At 51.8% G+C, this 5,328-nt stretch overlaps 1 non-coding gene across 1 annotated transcript; it reads right to left on the bottom strand.

Annotated features, from left to right (window-relative positions):
* Positions 1-4,891: 4,891 nt before the first annotated feature.
* On the bottom strand, positions 4,892-5,010 carry LOC132496560 (5S ribosomal RNA). Its single transcript, XR_009533455.1, has one exon. It is a non-coding gene; the product is annotated as a 5S ribosomal RNA (ribosomal RNA).
* Positions 5,011-5,328: the final 318 nt, after the last annotated feature.

Below are 5,328 nucleotides of genomic sequence, written 5' to 3'. Positions count from 1 at the left end.
TGTGTTTGTATATGTCTGTTAACCCCAATCTCGTAATGTATCCAGTCCTCACACCTTTCCGTTGGTGAACCATAAGTTTGTTTAATGAATCTGGGATTGCCCTTCTCTGTGGAAATATCTTCACTGGTATCAATTTTTAGGTAACACCTATAAGTGATATCATACGATACGTGTCTTTCTCTTTCTGACTTACTACAAGTCACGTGATCACCTCTAGACTCATGTACGGTGCTGCAAATGGCATTGTGTCCTTTTCTTCCTTGGCTAATATTCTGTCTGTACATGTACCAGTTCTCCTTTGTCCACTCATCTGTTGATGGACTTTTTGGTTGCTTCCACGTCATGGCTATTGTAATGCTGCGGCAATGCACATTTGCCTGCCTGTGTCTTTCCAATTCTGTCTTCTTAGGTTATAGGCCCAGGAGTGGGCCTGCTGGATCATATGGTAGCGGAATGTTTACCTTGTAGAGGCACCTCCAGTCTGTTCTCACTAGTGGCTCTTCCGAGGTTACGTCCCGCTTAAAGTTGAGGGTATGCACTTCTCCACAACACCTTCAGCATTTTTTGTTTGTAGTTTTTTTGCTTATTATGTTTAATTCTTATGTTTATTCTGACTAGTGTGAGCCGATATACCACTTTGTGGCTGGATTTGCATGCGTCTCATAATCCCTTGAAATTGAGCTTTCTGGCATGTCCTTCTTTTCTTCAACTGTGAGTACAGCTTACCTCTTCAAATTGTTTTCGTGAAGTGTGTGTGACATTTAGAAATATTTTGGCCATTACCTCCCTCAAGACGTTTTGAGGGCAGGTTTCATTTACAGCCCACCAGTACTGCTGCATATGAAGTGACCCTTAGCACAGGTCTTAAAGCTGCTGTTGCAGGTAACGGCCAGAGGGCGGCAGCATTTCTGCTTTTCCCAACCTGGGAACTAGGCAAACAGACCATCCGGGCAGTGGTGTTCCTCGGTTATATATTAGAGTGGAATGTGCCCCCCAAAGCTGATGTCTCCTTACTTATGTTTGTTTTATAAATTGTATTTATATATTTTTTTATTGGAGTCATATTCCATTGTGTACATGGACCACTTCTTCTTTGTGCATTCCTCTGTTGATGGACATTTTCGTAGCTTCCAAGTGTTGGCTATGGTAAATATTGCTGGAGTGGAGGATTGCCAGCCTGTGTTTTTTTTTTTTTTTTTTTTTTTTTTTTTTTTTTTTAATGCGGTACGTGGGCCTCTCACTGCGGTGGACCCTCCCATTGCAGAGCACAGGCTCCGGACGCACAGGCCCAGCAGCCCTAGCTCACGGGACAAGCCGCTCCGCGGCACGTGGGATCTTCCCGACCCGGGGCATGAACGCGTGTCCCCTGCATTGGCAGGTGGGCTCTCAACCACTGGGCCACCAGTGAAGCCCAGCCTGTGTTTTTTTTTGATTCTCATCCCCTCAGGCGATAGGCCCAGCAGTGGGTATGCTTGATTGAATGGTAGCTCAGTATTTACCTTTACAAGGCACCTCATTTTTGTTTTCACTACTGGCTCTTACCATGTCCCACTTTGGACCAAGGGTAGGCATTTCTCTAAAACCCCTTCAGCATTTACTTTTTGCAGAATTCTTGCTGATGGCCATTCTGACTGGTGTGAGCGGATAGGTTTTTGTAATTTGGATTTGCATATCTTTAATTATTCCTAATGTTCAGCAGTTTTCCATGCCGTTTTAAATTTCTTTTTTTTTGCCATTACACTATGCTTTTATTAGAAAAAAAAAAAATATATGTATTGGGGAACATTAAATATCTTGGATGTGCTAATGAGAAAATCATTTTCTCTACATGGACTGAAATTTTACTTGGAGACATGTTTTCCTACTAAAGGGAAGACTAAAGAAGGATTTTACTGTCGACCAGGCAAGACACCTCCCCAAAGATGACAATGCCTTGGACAGTGCTTATGGCGGGCTGGGGCACCTGGAATCCTTGGCCCATACTGGCAGGTACTAACTGGAAACACACTCTTCCTGGGGGGCAAGGATGGGAGGCACCTTAGGCCCAGCTGCTCATCGTCGAACCTTACACTGTTCAAACTCTGTTGGTGTCTGACTTCCCTTTCCCTGACAGCACAACTCTGGCCCTTGGAGGTGGCTTTATGACTGCAGGCTGTAGAACCCATCATTCTCCCTTGCTCTGGGTAGGAGGTAAGCCTATGGCAGCAGAAACCCCCACACACTGGGACTTGGCATTCCAGTCTGTGTTCATTTAACTTTGTGGCGTGAAGTCCATGGTGAATCGCTCTTGTTTCTTCTACGATCTGTCCAACAGCGGGCATGAGTGCCTGACCCTCAGCAGTCTCACTCTTCAAGGTTGATCTGCTTTGGACTGATCCGTGACTCCGGGCAGTGGCTGATATGGGCTTTTTTTTTTTCTTTGCAGAGCATCTCGACCATTGACTTTTTTATTGGGGAAAATCCACTTTAAAAATAGCCTCATCCTTTTTCTGAAGAGGCTCTCTGGAGGGCTACATTTCTTCTCTGGCATGAGCTGGAGACATCTGCTCCCAATAGAGTCTGTTATTCCCCTGACCTGGGCAGGGCGGCTCGTACTTCCAGCTTGAGGGGTCCCTCATTCTTTAAACCTCTCTTCATGCTCTCCTGGTTTATGCCTCCTACGGTCCTCTCTTTTGTAAGTAGGGGCAATCATCTTGCTCTGGCTCTTCCATGAGTCTTGGAGTTTTGAAGTTTGGGGCTCCTGCTGCCCTAGGTTGCTCCTTTGGCCTTCCATAAGGCCACTTGGCTCCTGGGAAGCTAACGTGTCTCTGGTGGGGACTCTCTGGGGATGGCACTGAGGCACCTGAGAAGCCAAGTTGTCTGCAGCAAGGAACCTGTGTTTGGGAAAGTCCTGAAGCTGGTTGTCTGACTGTACCTTTACTTTGGAGTTAAACTCACTAGCAACCTCCATGTTAAGGCATGGCTCACCTAGATGTTGGAAAACAGACATTCTAGGTAGTAGGAAACTTTTCCTGGCCCCTGGCACCTCTAAACTCCTCATAGGTACATTTGTGGTTTGGGATTTTGTCAACACTTTGGTTTCCAAGATAACACTAGACTGTGGTTGAAGAGCAGGAGACTCCTTGGCCTCCACAGCCTCCCTGGCCTCTTCACCTCTCAAAGATTGGGATCCTAAGTTCGCCTCCATCACTGTTACCCTATGGCAGGGGTCTCCTGAGGCCTGACCACCACTCTCCTCTCTTGGCTCGTTCCTGACCATTGCTGAACTTGGACCTGGCTCTAGGCTGTCCCTCTTGACCCATTCCACAGTCTCACTCTTCCAGGTTCTGCCCACAAGGCTGAGCGTGAGGGACTGAGAAGGTGGCCTTCCCTGCTGTGCAGTCAGAGAAGCCTTTGAGGGCCCATGGTAGTCACCAGGTGGAATCGCTCCCAGGGCACTCTGGATTTCCTTACACACAGTGGAGGGGACAAGGAGAGGCCTCTTCAGGGCAGGAACGGACTCTTCTGTTCTCACCTTCTCTCCTGAATGAGCCTGAGGAGGTTTCTCCAGGAACTCAGCAAACGTGACTGTTGAGTGGGGCCCAGATACACAGGTGGCTGAAGGGGACGAGGCTAACCGCAGGATGGTGGAGGGTTGGAACTTTGTCGACTTCAAGAGATTGATGGGCTTGAGGACCTTGAGGGGTAGGGTCCGCCCGTGCTTTACCCAAAACCTTGTAATATGTGCTTCCAGCACCTCTCGAGTGTCTTGAACCAGGAAGGAAACCCTACAGGAGGTGTTCCTGCAGGGTTCCCAAGCCTTCAAGCAGTATCCTCCACAGGCTCCAGCAGGCACTGCTTTGCACATCTCACCAGGAGGGTCTTGACATGAGAGCTGGTGAAAGTTGCCCTTGCCAGGAAGCCTCCCCAGGCAGCTCCGCAGAGGTGAAGCCAGGTTGTGAGTCCCCTCCAGTTCTTCCAGGCAATCTCTGCAAGCTTTCAAAGATCTCCTTTTCTTCCTACTCCTGCTCCTCCCCTTCAGCTCTACTTGATGCTTCCTGATGTTTCTAGGTTTCCTAGGTGGTGCTAAGAATGGATTACTCTGGAAGCAGGGGAGTAACATGAGGAAGAGCCCCAGTCCACACAGGAAGCCAAGGATGATATCAATCACCCAGGAAGTTGGGCTGGATCTCAGCCAGATAGCAACAGTGTTTTTCAAAGAAAAGAGATTCTCCGTCTTCTGAACTGCATTGCCGCCCTCAGGCAACAGAGCTCTGGGAGTTCACTTGATGGCAGAACCCCAGGCCTGCATCACAGAGCTGTGGCCTTGTCACAAAGGGCTTCTGAGTGTGGGGGAGGGGCACTAAGAGCAATAGGCTGAATCACTGCCCCTCCTTCCCATCCAGACCTTTATCCAGCTTTATCCGGAGAGAGCTGCAGAGAGCCACACCGGCGGACAGGTGGCGGCGCCGGGGCTGGGCGCCGGTGGGGCCGGCCAGGTGCAGGTGGAGGGGCTCGCGGGCCGCACGGACGGCCCCCGGGCCCGCGGCGGAGTCTGGGTCCGGGCCAGCCACCCCCGGAGCTTCAGGTGTGCCGCTGCCTTCCGGGGCCGCCTTCGGGCCGCATGCAGCGGCTCCTCTGGCGCGCTGTGGTGGTGGGGGGGGCGGTGCAACCCGCCCCCCGGGCCCGCGGCGGAGTCTGGGTCCGGGCCAGACACCCCCGGAGCTTCAGGTGTGCCGCTGCCTTCCAAGGCCGCCTTCGGGCCGCATGGAGCGGCCCCTCTGGCGCGCTGTGGTGGGGGGGTGGGCGGAGGAGGTGGGGCCTGCAGCGGTGCCCGGCGGGGGGCGGAGCTGGCGGCCACCGCCGCGGGCGACTAAAGGAGAAGGCGGAGCCGCAGCAGCGGGAGGCCAAAAGCCTACAGCACCCGGTATTCCCAGGCGGTCTCCCATCCAAGTACTAACCAGGCCCGACCCTGCTTAGCTTCCGAGATCAGACGAGATCGGGCGCGTTCAGGGTGGTATGGCCGTAGACGGGGGCGGGGACCGCGGACTGCCTCTTGAGGCCCAGCTTCGCTTGTCCTTGCGCCTTACCGCCATCCCCGCGGCCAGCCCGCCCCGGCAGGGCAACGGAGGCCTCGGGGACCGGGGCGTGGCGGAGGGGCCGTTTTCAACTTCTGGTACAGAAAAACAGAAAAAAACGGAGAGTACAATTAACCTCTTGAAATTGTCTTCTTGCACGGTTGCCCTCTTTAGAAGTTTTGGGTCCATTTTCGACCCCAGGATTGTTTTTCAGGGCAGGTGCCATTTACAGGCTGCAGTGAGTGTGAATATTTAGTGACCATGAGCACTG

The sequence above is a fragment of the Mesoplodon densirostris genome, chromosome 9 (genome assembly GCF_025265405.1).
Source record: "Mesoplodon densirostris isolate mMesDen1 chromosome 9, mMesDen1 primary haplotype, whole genome shotgun sequence".
Classification (NCBI taxonomy): domain Eukaryota; kingdom Metazoa; phylum Chordata; class Mammalia; order Artiodactyla; family Ziphiidae; genus Mesoplodon; species Mesoplodon densirostris.
The sequence above is the reverse complement of the archived record's forward strand: the minus strand, read 5'-3'. Positions and strand labels throughout refer to the sequence as shown.